Source organism: Phascolarctos cinereus, unplaced genomic scaffold (assembly GCF_003287225.1).
Source record: "Phascolarctos cinereus isolate Bilbo 61053 unplaced genomic scaffold, phaCin_HiC Scaffold_4;HRSCAF=312, whole genome shotgun sequence".
NCBI classification, from domain to species: domain Eukaryota; kingdom Metazoa; phylum Chordata; class Mammalia; order Diprotodontia; family Phascolarctidae; genus Phascolarctos; species Phascolarctos cinereus.
This window is the reverse complement of record NW_027555847.1, coordinates 650,991,416-651,005,242: the sequence shown is the minus strand read 5'-3', so window position 1 is coordinate 651,005,242 and position 13,827 is coordinate 650,991,416.

Below are 13,827 nucleotides of genomic sequence, written 5' to 3'. Positions count from 1 at the left end.
CAGATTTTTCCTTTCAGGCCTCCTCTAGGGATTACTAATCTCGAAGGTTTGGGGAAGGCAAGGTACAATCCTTTTTTTCGCCCCTCCAGCTTCTCCCCTCTGCACTCTTAAAACAGCTCTGGCTGGGACTTTCAAGGAGGTGATATGCAAGGGGGAGGAGAGATCACAAGCAAAGTGCTACGACAAGTGGCCAAGGACAGGGAGCAGGAGCAGAACCAAGGTCAGGCAAGCCAAGGAGATGATGGGGACCCAGGGTTGCAGTCTTCCAGTCAGACTGTTATCCTGGTATATATCCACAGAATAAGAGGGTTTCCCCCCAGGCTTTGAAAGCTGTTCTGAGAAATGGCAGCGCGGAAGCTTTGGGAATGTAGTTATTGCTGAAATTGTATCACTCGGTAGCTCCGGAGATGGGGATGGGACTGTGCGCAGGGCGGGGTCATCACCCAGACCAGAGGACGGTTTGAATCTCTGAAGAGCACTGGAGCTAATAAGACCGGACTCCTCCTCCTCTTTTTTTTTTTGCTTTGCTAGCTCCCTTCCCCGCCCCCCCCTCCTCCCTTATGTTACAGCTTCAAAGAACTAGAAAATAAAAGAGAACTAGAGATGGAACTCTATTATAGACACTGGCCTTCTTGCTGTTTCTTGCATTTATGCTTTGTCTCCCAACCCTAAGTGATTTCACTGGACATTGGCTGTCCCTCATGCCTCTCCCTTTTCATCTCCACCTCCTGACTTCTCTTGCTTCCTTCAAATCTCAGCTAAAGTCTCACCTCCTGCAAGAGATCTGTCCCTAGTGCTCCTTAATCTTAGTGCTTTCCCTTTGACTATATATCTTGTTTGTACATAGTTGTCTGTAAGTTGTCTCCATTAAACTATGAACTCCTTTAGAACAGGGACTGTTTTTTCCCCCTAACCTTTCTTCGTAATTCTAGTGTATAGTACAGTGCCTGGCACAAAGTAGGCACTTAATAAATCCTAGTTGACTGATCAACTGACTAGATCTTCAACCTTGACCTCTCCCCTGAGCTTCAGACCCAACTTTCCATTTGTTCAAAGGACATTGGTACTTGGGTATCCTACCAGCACCTTAACATGTTCAAATTTAAGCTAACTTTCTTCCTAAACCTATTCCTTCTTATGATTTAACTATGTCACCATCAAGGACAGTCTCACTAGAGCCCAATTCATATTGAAAGTCAGGCATATGGACCAATATGAGTCCAAAAGGGGAAATATTTGCCTGAAGTCACAGGGAATCAGTGGCAGAACCAGGATGAAGGCATTAGACCTTTGATGTAATTCCTAGGAGAACATTTCCCCACATCCACATGAGTCTCTGGGAGTGACCCTGGGCTACAAACATTGACTTTGACTTCTTGAGCTCTACCACCTTTCGGACTCCCTTAGAGAGGAAGCACGTCTCTGTACTTGTGCTCTTCCATAGGTCTTCCTTCTGGAATAACATTTAATATGGCCTTTCCCCAGTATGAACTCTCTGGTATTCATTAAGATCTGACCTTCTGAATTCCATTACTTTACTTCCCATTACATTCCCATATTCATTACATTTAAATGGTTTCTGTCCAGCATGAGCTCTCCTATTTGAATAAAGACTGAAGGGTACCTGAAGACTTTTCCACATTCATTACATTCATAGGGTTTTTAGTTGTTTGATGGTAAACAAAACTTGTCAAATGAATATTTTTCCACATTCATCATGTAGGAAATGTTTTTCATGTGTATGAGTTTTCTGATGCTAAAAAGTCTTATTACTGTGAAATATTTCCCACATTTAGTAAACTTATAGGGGTTCTCTCTAGTATGAATCCTCTCATGTTGAATAAGATGAGTTCATAATGAAGGTTTTGCCACATTCTTACCATTCATAAGGCTTCTCTCCAGGGTGAATTCTCTGATGTACAGTAAGATATGAGCTATGACTAAAGGTTTTGCCACATTTATTACATTAATAAAGTATCCCTTCTATGTCAGTTCTTTGATGTCTTATAAATTCTGACTTGTTACTAAAGGCCTTGTCACAATCATTTGTAGTGCTTTCCTATGCTATGAATTCTCCCATGTTCAATAAGGGCTAAATGCTGGGAGAAACTGACCACATGTAGCACATTTATATCTTCTCTCTCTTGTAGGAGCTCTCTGAGGTCCTAGCCTGACCTTGAATGGATAAGGTATGGGACAGAATAAAGGAAGAAAAGAAGAGTAGGGTAGCATGGCAGCCATGTAATTTTTTGAGGGTAAATGGAGGGAGGGTTTGCTGAATCAGGGCAACAGATCTCAAGAGGCTCTAGCATAGGGGCAACTTTTAGACATAGGCCAGAGAGAGAACTTAAGTATAAGGCAGGTAGGTGCAATAGTGGATGGAGAGTAGACTTGGAGTCAAAAAGACCTGAATTAAAATCTTGCCTCAGACACTATGTGACATTGGGCAAGTCACCTAACATCTCTGGGCCTGTTATCCCCATTTGTAAATTGGGATAATAATAGCACCTGCCTTACAGTATTGTTGCAAGGATCAAATGAGAATAATGTACCCATGTAATGTGTTTTGCAAACTTTAAAGCATATATAAATATTAACTAACTATAAATATTACTAGGAACTCTAAGCTACTGCAAGTCAGTGTCAGAAAGGACTTTGGAAGTAATTTACTCCAACACTTATTTATACAAATGAGGAAACTAAAGTCCATAGAGGTTGTGTGACTTGCCTGATGTCACATAAATAGCATGTGGAAGAACTGAGTTTTGTAATAGTTAAAATTAAGGTAAACTGAGGCACAAAGTTCTAAGCACAATCAATTTATTAGTAAAGTGGCTTTACCAATAAGTAGGATCTCAGCTTCCCCACAATAGTTAAGTCCCAGTTATGAAGTCAACAGCATCTTTTATAGCTTTGAGGAGCATAGAAAATAGGAAGGCTAGCATCAGAGAGAGAAGAAAATATGATTGGTTGGAAATTGGGAATAAGAGCTAACAATAGCTCCCTCCTTCCCTCCTGTGACTAAGAAATGTTCATTGTTTTATTCTGGCTGCATCTGGAAGGACAGAGATAGCAAACTAGACTTCTTTGGCTGATAAACTAGACATCCTTAAAGGAAAGCTTGGTGGTATAAAGATACCAGTCTCCCTGGTGTGCACTTGCCTCCTTCAAGGGTAACAGATTTCCTTGACACAAGAACAGAACAGTGATTATTAACAGGAGAACTGGATTTGTAAACTTAACTCATTACAGGTCTGCTAAATTTCTGAATTACATTCAGAGATAAAGGATGATTATTTAGGCAGTTATAGTACAAAATCAATTAACTGTAAATAGTATCAATTTTAAAAGATAAAGAAAATAAATAATATATAAATATATGTTATATTAAAATTATTAATAATGTGTTTAACAATTAATATAATATAAATATAATAATAAATTATAAATAAATCAATTAAATTAAAAATAAGTTTAAAAAATCAATCTGATTATTTCCATTTCAAACCCACGTCTTCTGGCTCCAAATCTAGTATTGTTTCCACTACATCATTTTGACTCTACTACAAGCCTGGAGTATATAGCAACAGGATGCAGACTCATTTGATTTTTATTATAGCTAAAAGGTCACTTATGGTGGCCTGCTGATTTTTGCACCTTTGCCATAAGACCTCAGATATTCATCAAGAATAATTTATGAACAGAGGGGAGAGGTAGTGAGCAAAGACTTCCCATATGTTAATTAACCCATAAGTGGTTTAATATTTCCTGGCCAAGCTTCTTTAAAATTATGGAGGCTTAACTTGTTCACAAAGTACACTTACTGATGGTAAGGAGGACAAAAATATGAAATACTGGACTGAACTTAACATCAAGAACTCTAGAATTTGAAATGCAAGGGAAGATGGCCTAGCTGTACCAGATCTTAAATTGTATTATAAAGCAGCAATCATCAAAACTACTTAGTATTGGCTAAGAAATATAGTGGTGGATCAGTGGAATACAAGTGGTATACAAGACACAATAGTCAATGACTATAGTAATCTACTGTTTGATAAATACAAAGACTCTAACTTCTTGGATAAGAACTCACTATTTAACACAAATTGTTGGGAAAACTGGAAAACAGTATGGCAGAAACTAGGCATAGACCAACATCTTACACCATATACCAAGATAAAGTAAAAATGGGTACATGATTTAGATATAAAAGCTGATAATATAAGCAAACTAGGAGAGCAAGGAATAGTTTACCTGTCAGATCTATGGAGAAGGGAAGGATTTATGACCAAATAAGAGATAGAGAACATAATGAAATGCAAAATGGATGATTTTGATTGCATTAAATTGAAAAGTTTTTGCACAAACAAAGCCAATGCAACCAAGATTAGAAGGGAAGCAGAAAGATGGGAAACAATTTTTATAGCCAGTGTCTCTGATAAAGGCCTCATTTCTAAAATATATAGAGAACTGAGTCAAATTTATAAGAATACAAGTCATTCCCCAATTGATAAATAGTCAAAGTATATGAACAGGTAGTTTTCAGATAAATAAATTAAAGCTATCTATAGTCATATGAAAAAATGCTCTAAATCAGGGGCAGCTAGGTGGTGCAGTGGATAGAGCACCGGCCCTGAAGTCAGGAGGACCTGAGTTCAAATCTAGCCTCAGACCAAACACTTGACACTTCCTAGCTGTGTGACCCTGGGCAAGTCACTTAACCCCAATTGCCTAAAAAAAAAAATGCTGTAAATCAATATAGATTAGAGAAATGCAAATCAAAACAACTCTGAGGTACAACATCATACCTAGCAGATTGGCTAATGTGACGAAACAGGAAAACGATAAATGTTGGAGAAGATGTGGGAAAATTGGAATACTAATGCATTGTTGATGAAGTTGTGAACTGATTCAACCACTCTGGAGAGCAATTTGAAACTATGCCAAGAGGGCTATAAAACTATGCATACCCTTTGACCCAGAAATAGCACTTCTAGGGTTGTATCCCAAAGAGATCATAAAAATGGGAAAAGGACCTACAGGTACAAAAATATTTATAGCAGCTCCACTCTTTTTGTGATGGCCAAGAATTGGAAATTGAGGGGATTGTCCATCAACTGGGGAATGGATGAACAAGTTGTGGTATATGAATGTAATGGAATGCTATTGTGCTATAAGAAATGATGAGCTGGGGCAGCTAGCGCAGTGGATAGAGCATTGACCTTGGATTCAGGAGGACCTGAGTTCAAATCTGGCCTCAGACACATAATACTTACTAACTATGTGACCCTGGGCAAGTTACTTAACCCCATTGCCTAGCCAAAAAACAAACAAACAAACAAAAAAGATATGATGAGTAGACAGACTTCAGAAAAGCCTGGAAAGACTTATATGGACTGATGCTGAGTGAAGTGAGCAGAACCAGGAGAACATTGTACACAGTAATAGCTACATTGTGTGATGACTAACTTTCATAATCGAGGCTCTTCTCAGCAATGCAAGGATCTAAGACGACTCCAGAAGACTTGTGATGGAAAATGCTGTCCACATCCAGAGAAAGAACTATGGTGTATGAATGCATATTGAACATACTATTTGCTCTCTTTTTTAATTGTTGTTGTTTTGTTTTATTTCTTCTTTCTCGTGGTTCCCCCTATTGGTTCTAATTCTTCTTTACAATAGGACTAATGTGAAAATGTGTTTAATATGAATGTATATGGAGAACCTATATCAGATTGCATGCCATCTTGGGGAGGAGGAGGAGAGGGAAGGGGAAAAGATTTAAAACTCAAAAACTTATGGAAGTGAATGTTGAAAACTAAACATATATATATATATATATATATATATATATATTGTTGTTGTTGTTGTTGTTGAGGTATTTGGGGTTAAGTGACTTGCCCAGAGTTGCACAGCTAGTGAGTGTTATGTGTCAGAGGCTGGATTTGAACTCAGGTTTTCCTGACTTCAGGGCCAGTGCTCTATCCACTGCGCCACCTAGCTGCCCCCTAAAATTTTTTTTAAAAGGGGAAAAAAGAACACTAGGATCTGAGTTAGGGAAGAAAAAGGTAGTACAATGTTATGGGTCAGTCTTTGTTTTACTGTTGTATTCAGACTAGTAATCAAATTGATGTGAGTATAGTTTCCAGCAATAGAGATCACAATCCACTCACGCTTGCCAATCTCGGGAAACTCTTGTCTTTGTCCTCCTACGGATTTGGCATACAGGTTCCACTCAGTTTGTTGGGGGCCTTCATTAATATCTCTTGATATCATGGGGATGCTAATGAAACATGTAAATAGTTCACCAGTTATCCTCCTTCACCACTACCCTGAACTCACCACATGACCAATCTGTTGTCTTTTTCACTCATACATTTCTTTGAAGTCATCCTTATGTGGTTTCCTTTCTACTTCCTTGTCTGAGACCCTAGGCTCATATGGGTAAGCTGTTATCTTGCTCGGACACATGGCACCACACCACTTCCTGGCTATTTCTAAACCATGCTTGCTGTGTTCTGACCCATGTCCTTCCCAGCACCAGACTTCAGACTTTGCCCTTTGGACTCCAGAACTAGGCTACCATGACACTTCCTGGATATTCCAAACCATGTTGCTGTATGAGTAACCTTGACCCTTCCCTCAAGTATTGTCTTGTATATTGTCAAACACTGAAAAAAGTTCAAGGAGCTTGAGGATTTTAAGAGGCCATCAGATTTAGCAATTAAGGGTTTTCAAATGATCTTGGAGATGGTAGATTCCATTGTGATGTGGTTGGAAACAAGATTAGATAAGATTAAGAAAAATTGGAGGCAATGAATAAGGATAGCTTTTTCCCCCCTAATTCAAATTCTAGGGTTCTTTTTTGTCTCTGTATCCTCAGTGCTTAGCACAGTGCCTGACACTTAATAAATACTTTACCCACTCATTTGTAGATTCCTCATATGTCAAATGGGGAGTTACACTAGATTGCCTCTGAGATCCCTGCTAACTCTAGATCTATGACCTTGAAATCTTTGGGCCCTCTGTCCTTCTTCCTCAATAAACACTTAAGGAGTTCATACAATTACAGAATATCATTTACTTTCTCTATGAGGATGTCAGTCAGTCATCTCCTGCCCTAATTTCTCCAACTCAGTATATTCAGTGGCCTAAAAGACTATCATCTTTTAGAAACTTCCCAACACAAGAAATTTTATGGGACACCCTCTCTTCCAGTACATAATCCCTCATTCCAAATTCCCCCATACCACGAATTTCACTTCCCTACTCTCATTTTATTAGCGATGAAAAGTAATTCTGAATGATATATTTAAGGACATAGGCCATGTGATTCTTTTCAGTTCATACACTTTCTAGGGAGAGAGTAAGTTCAAATAGAGATTCAATTTAACTCAACAAACATTATTAAGCACCTTTTGCATACAGGGCATAATGCTAGGTGCTAAGGGAGATACCAAATTTGATAAAATGTAGTACCTGCCCTCATGGAACTTATATTGTAGTAGGAGGATAAGACACAAATAGAGCATTACTAGGCAAAGGGGTTTTCTGATATGGATTTTTACACAAAGATTTTTACACAAAAAATTTGCATAAGCAACAGTTTAATCATTCAATAAATAAGCATTTGCTAATTGCTTCTATGCATGTTGCAAATTGAATCAAAACACTTAAACACTGCCCTCAAACAGCTTACAGTAGATTAAGGAGTTTTGCAAAGCTGTCCTTTCCTAATACAAATAACTTTCACAAAAGGACTTGGTTGTGTGACTCTCTGGAGCTCAATCTTTAATGACTATTAGGTAAAGACTTTCCTTTCCCTATATCTCTCCTCCCTTTCATACACAAACTCCTGAAAAAGCCATCCTTATTCATTGCCTCCAATTTTTCTCAATCTTATCGGATCTCACTTTCGACCACATCACAACAGAAAGTACCCTCTCCAAGATAGTCTGAAAGCCCTTAATTTGCTAAATCTGATGGCCTCTTAAAATCCTCAAGGTTCTTGAACTTTTTTCAGTGTTTGACAATGTCCCTCTGCATGAATACTCTCCTCTCCCTGAGTTTTTGTGGTACTGCTATCTCCTGGTTCCCCTGTTCCTTCTCAGTCTCTATAGCTAGATCATCTATGACAAAGCCACTGTGTGTGGTCAGACCCTTCTTGTCTTGCCTCTTTTTTCTATACACTCTCTTTTGATATCATCAATTCCCAAAGGTTCAATTATTGTCTCCATGTGGCTATGCCCCCCAACCTATACATTCAGTCTTTTTCTAAACTCTACTCTCACATCACTGACTGCCAACTGAGCATTTAGAAATGGATGTCTCATGGACCTCAACATATCCAAAACAAAACTCATTTCTCCCCTTCCAATTCACTTCTCTTCCTAACTTTCCTGTTTCCACTGAGTTCACCAACACCCTTCCAGTTACCCAGGCTCACAACCTCAGAATCATTCTCATTAGTTCTCTTTCCTAACTCCCTGTGTTTAATCTATTGTCAAGACTTGTAATATCTCTGGCGTGTATTTCAATCCATCCTCTCCTCTCTACTTACACCCTAACTTCCCTGGTTCTAGCCTGCATTGTTTATGTCTAGTTTATCACAATAGTCTCTTTATAGGTCTTCCTGCCTCCAGCCTCTTTCTAGTTTCCATTCTATCCTCCACAAAGCTGCTAAATGGTTATTGTTAAAACATAAGTCTGACCATGTCACTCCTTAGGTCAAGAAGCTTCAGTGGCTGAATCTTGCCTCTAAGATAAAATGCAAACACTTGTGGCATTTAAATCTCTTCACAACCTGACTGCAGCCTGTCCTTCTAGGATTATTACATGTCATTCTCCTACATACACGGTGCTAGCCAAATTGGCCTACCAGCTGTTGCCCACATATGACTTTCCATCTCTTGCTTCAATATCTTTGTAGAGGTTATTCCCCCAGCTTGGAATGCATTCCTTCCTTGCTTCTGCTTTGCAGAACCCCTGTCTTCTCTTAAGGCTCGACTCAAGTACTCCTTACCATGGTAGGCCTATTTCATCCTCCCCATTGATAGTGTCTCTCCCCCCCCACCCTGCCACTCCCACACACCCAATTTATTTTGTATTTATTTTGTATTCACTTATCTGTGTTCAGATTGAAGATAGGAATGGTTTCATTTCGGTCTTTTTATCCCCAGCATAGTGCCTGGTATGCATTTAATAAGTGGTTATTGAATGAATAAATGAAAACTATTTATTTTCACATTGCTTCTTTCTAGAATGAATTCTCCAATGTCTTGTAAGATTGGAGCTTTGGAAGGCTTTCCCACATTCAAGACATGCAAATAGCTTTTCTCCAGTGTGAATTCTTTGGTGTTGGATAAGGTTAGATCTCTGACTGAAGGGTTTCCTACATTCCTTACATTCAAGCAGCTTCTCTCCAGTATGAATGGTCTGATGTTGGGTAAGGTTAGAGTTCCAACTGAAACCTTTCCCACATTCATGACATTTATATGGCTTTTCCCCAGTATGAACTCTAAAATGTTCATTAAGGATTGATTTTCTACTGAATTCATTCCCACATTCAGTGCTTTCTCACCTGTGTGAGCTCTCTGATGTCGAATAAGGACAGAGTGTCGGGTGAAAGATTTTCTACATTCACTACATTTATAAGGCTTCTCTCCAGCATGAATTCTCTGATGGTAATTCAAACTTGTTGTGTTAGTGAAGGTTTTCTCACAATTGTTACATTGAAAAGATTTCTTACTGGAAAGAATTCTCCAATGTTCCATGAGATTGGAACTACTGCTGAAGGCTATCCCACCTTCATCACACTTATGACTTTCTCCAGTGTGAACTGTCTGATGTTGAATAAACCCTGAAAACTGAGTAAAGGATTTCCCACAGTCATTATATTTGTGGGGTTTCTCTCTGGTATGCATTTTTCCATGTTGAATAAGATTTGAATTTAGACAGAAGGTTTTCCCACATTCATCACATTTGCAAGGTTTCTCTTTTTCCTGGATTCTCTGATGTAAAATGAGATGTGAGCAGCAACTGTAAGCTTTGCCAGTATCGTTATACTCACCATACTTTTCTGCACAGTGGATTCTCTGATGCTGAATGAAAACTGAATGCTTAGCAAACCTTTGGTCACGTGTAGGACATCTATATATTCTCTCTGTTTTGGGAACTCTGGCATATAACAAGCTTTGAGCTCCCACTGAGGATTCTACAAAATTCATTACATTCATGGTCTCTCTCCATTCTGACTAATTTTTGGTAGAAAACTGACACTTCCTGAGGACATGTCTGCTGGGAAACATAATTATCCTGTTTCTTCCCACTAAAATTTCTCAGCTGCCTTTCTAAATTAACTTCCTTATTGTTGAGGTCACATTCATGGACTCTCCCTCTGGTCAGGAGCCGCTGATATATAGCAATCTTTGAATTCCAATGGATGCTTCTACTAAATTCATCATAGTCCTGCCCCTCTCCTTGCTGGTTGTTTTCTTATGGAAGTCTGCCAGTTCCTGGGGGTTTTTATTCTCTCTTACCCTGATAGTATTATTTATTTTCCATTCTAAATGGCCTTTCTGTCCACAGGTCTTTTCAAAGTTTGGGACTTGAGAATTGCCCCTTAGGCTCTTCAGGTAAATCCTCCTTCAGAGTAAAATTTTCTTTCTTAGATCTGTTCTTACAACCTGAAACAAAACAAATACGCAAATATTACCCTTTCTCTTTGTTGGAAAAAAGTGAAAATCAAATTAGAACAAATTAAAACAGGAACCCATAGCTATCTGTCAATAAGCATTTATTAGGGGTCTGCTGTGTGCCAGGCACTGTGCTAAATACTAGGGATACAAAAAAAGACAAAAGCAATTCCTGCTCTCAAAGAACTCATAGTCGAATGAGGAAAACAACTATGCAAAAACAAGATGTATACAGGATAAACTGTAGATAATCACAAAGGGAAGGCACTAGAATGAAGGGGGTGGGGTGGAAAAAGGATTCCTGTAGTAGGTGAGATTTTAGCTGAGACTTGAAGGAAGCCAGAGAAGCCAGGAGGCAGAGATGAGGCAGGGATGGAGGACAGCCAGTGAAAATGCCTTTTAAGTTGGGAGATGCTTTGAGAAACAGTAAGGAAATAGTTGTTGTTGGGCCTTTGTTTCAAAGAGGACCAATGACATCACAGAGTGGTCTTGACTTACTTGTGAATTAAAGTGAGGCAGAGTTGCACAAAGTCACCAGCCTCACTTTCTTTTCCAGAGTCATCGAAGGCCAGTGGCAAGATAAAAATCAATGTGACTGACAATGGCATGGGATGTAGTGTGTGTCCTTAGCATCTTCAATGTCTGACCTACTTAAGCTCTCCACAGTGCCTGCTTCAGCTGCCTTCATGTCAGTTGGAGCAAATTGCTCCCATCTGCCCATTCCTCCCAGGAAAGTCTTCACATTTTGGAGTAGTCATCCCCGTAACTCGCCAATGGGTTTGAGGCCTGTCAGTTACCCCCAGCCTAGTTTAGTGCATCTGCCATGACAGTTCTACCACAGTATGGCTGCTGTGCATGCCACAGCTTCTTGGAGCCACAAGTGGGAGTTGAATGAGAGGTAGGCCCCAAAGGTGGATGAGCAGCCCTGAAAAGGCCTCAGCAAGCTGTCACACCAGAGGTGCCAGTCCTCCTTGAACACTCCATTAACCCCAAAGAGGCTAGTAGAAATGACCTAGTAATCAAGAAGAGAGCCTAGGAATGTCAGGGTAGGTAACAAGCTAGTATCTACAGATCCTCTGTATATGACAAAGGATAAGGTATGCACAATCAAGTGTCCCTCCTTCAAGAAGAATGAAAACTATGACTAAGAGACCAAGTGAAATAGTATGGAAGAAGAATGTGAAAATTAGGAATGAGCAGGGAAAGGATATGGTGTTGGGGAAAAGATGAGGAGACAGAATGGTGCAATAGAAAGAGAGGGGGTAGGATGCTGGATTTGTAGTCAGAGGGACTGGATTGAAATCTTAGCCCTTCCACCTACTACCTATGTGACCTTGGGCAAATCACAGTCTGTTTCCTCAACTGTAAAATAAAGGGATTGGACCAGATGACCTCTGAGATCTCTGATATCTCTAAAACTATGATGTTTAAAAAAACTTATGAAAGGAAGTAATGGAGGTGGTGATGAGAGGAGCAATAAAATGGAGCAAACGAGGGGGAAAAGAGCAGGAAGGGGAAGAAGGTCTCTGATTCCAGGGTCCATTGATGATGATGATGACGATGATAAATCATCCCCCTCATGTATACAGTGCTTGCTTTAAGTATTTACCTAGAGAGGCAGCGATGTGAAACACTGAGGAGAAATCCTCCTCTGATATTTCCAATTATGCGTCAGCCCATAAAACAGCTCTGCTCTACAGTATATTTCAGTGGAAAGAGTGCTGGGCTTGAAGCACTGGCTTCAAATCTCATCTCTGTTACTTGCATGAGACCATAGGCAAATCATTTAACATCTCAGAGCCTCAGTGTCCCCATCTGTTAAATGAGGATAATAGCAACTAAAGTATATACTTGACTTTACAAGGCTGTTTGGCTCATATAAGGTGAAACCTAACCATACTATATAAATGTCAGCTATTATTATTGTTTTCTTGTTCTCATCTTTTTTCTTTTGATGATTCCTTCAGCACCTGGCCCCTTCCTGCCTTTCCAGTCTTCTTTTACCCTTATTCCCCTCCACATACTTTTTGATGTATATTATACTGTCCCCCTTACTATTCTTCTCACTAGACACTCCATCTCCAGATTCTGATTTTTTTTTTTTGGCAATTCGGGTTATGTGACTTGCCCAGGGTCACACAGCTAGTAAGTATCAAGTGTTTGGTCTGAGGTCACATTTGAACTCAGGTCCTCCTGACTTCAGGGCAGGTGCTCTATCCACTGCGCCACCTAGCTGCCCCCAGATTCTGATTTTACTGGCTGTTCTCCAGGTTTCAAATGGTCTTCCTCCCCTTGGGTTCCCTGGCTTCTTTCAAATCCCACCTAACATCTCACCTTCTACAAGAATCCTTTTGTGATCCCCTTAATTCTAGTGCCTTCATCCTGTTGATTGTCTCCTGCGTAATCTTTGTACATAGTTGTTTGCATGTTGTCTCCTCCATTTGACTATAGGCTCCTTGAGAACAGAGACTGTTTTCTGTCTTTCTTTGTATCTTCAGTGCTTAGCACAGTACTGGGCACATATGAGGCACAGTAGACATTTATTAACTATCAGTTTATTTACTGACTGACTGATGGAGTTCAGATAGAAATGGTCTGATCACAAGTCACTATCCTATTATTCTTTTATATTTAATGTTCTATGGACTATTGTTCAGGTAGATAAAACGTCTGCTTTCTGTTACCAAATAAAATGGATGTGATAAAGATTCACCTTCTGTACACTGACGGAAAGCATCTTTGGGACAACTACAGGAATAGACAGGACAGAGATAATTTGTACCTCATCATATTCTCACATGGTTTTAATTTCTTCTAGTATGTTTTTATGTTTTGGGCTTTTAAAAATTATCATTTTATTTTTCAATGAACAAACATTTCTTTTCTCTTTCTCCTACCCCGCCCCCAAATTGAAAAAAAAAAAAGAAAAACAGAACCCTTATGACAAATATACATAGTGAAACAAAATAAATTCCCGTACTGTCCACGTCCAAAAATGTTTGTCTCGTTCTACACCCTGAATCTATCATGTCAATGTCAGGAAGTGGGTAGTATGACTCATCATCAATCCTTTGGAAACATAACTAGTCATTGTATCAGTCAGAATTCTTAAGTTTATTGAATTTGTTTTTAT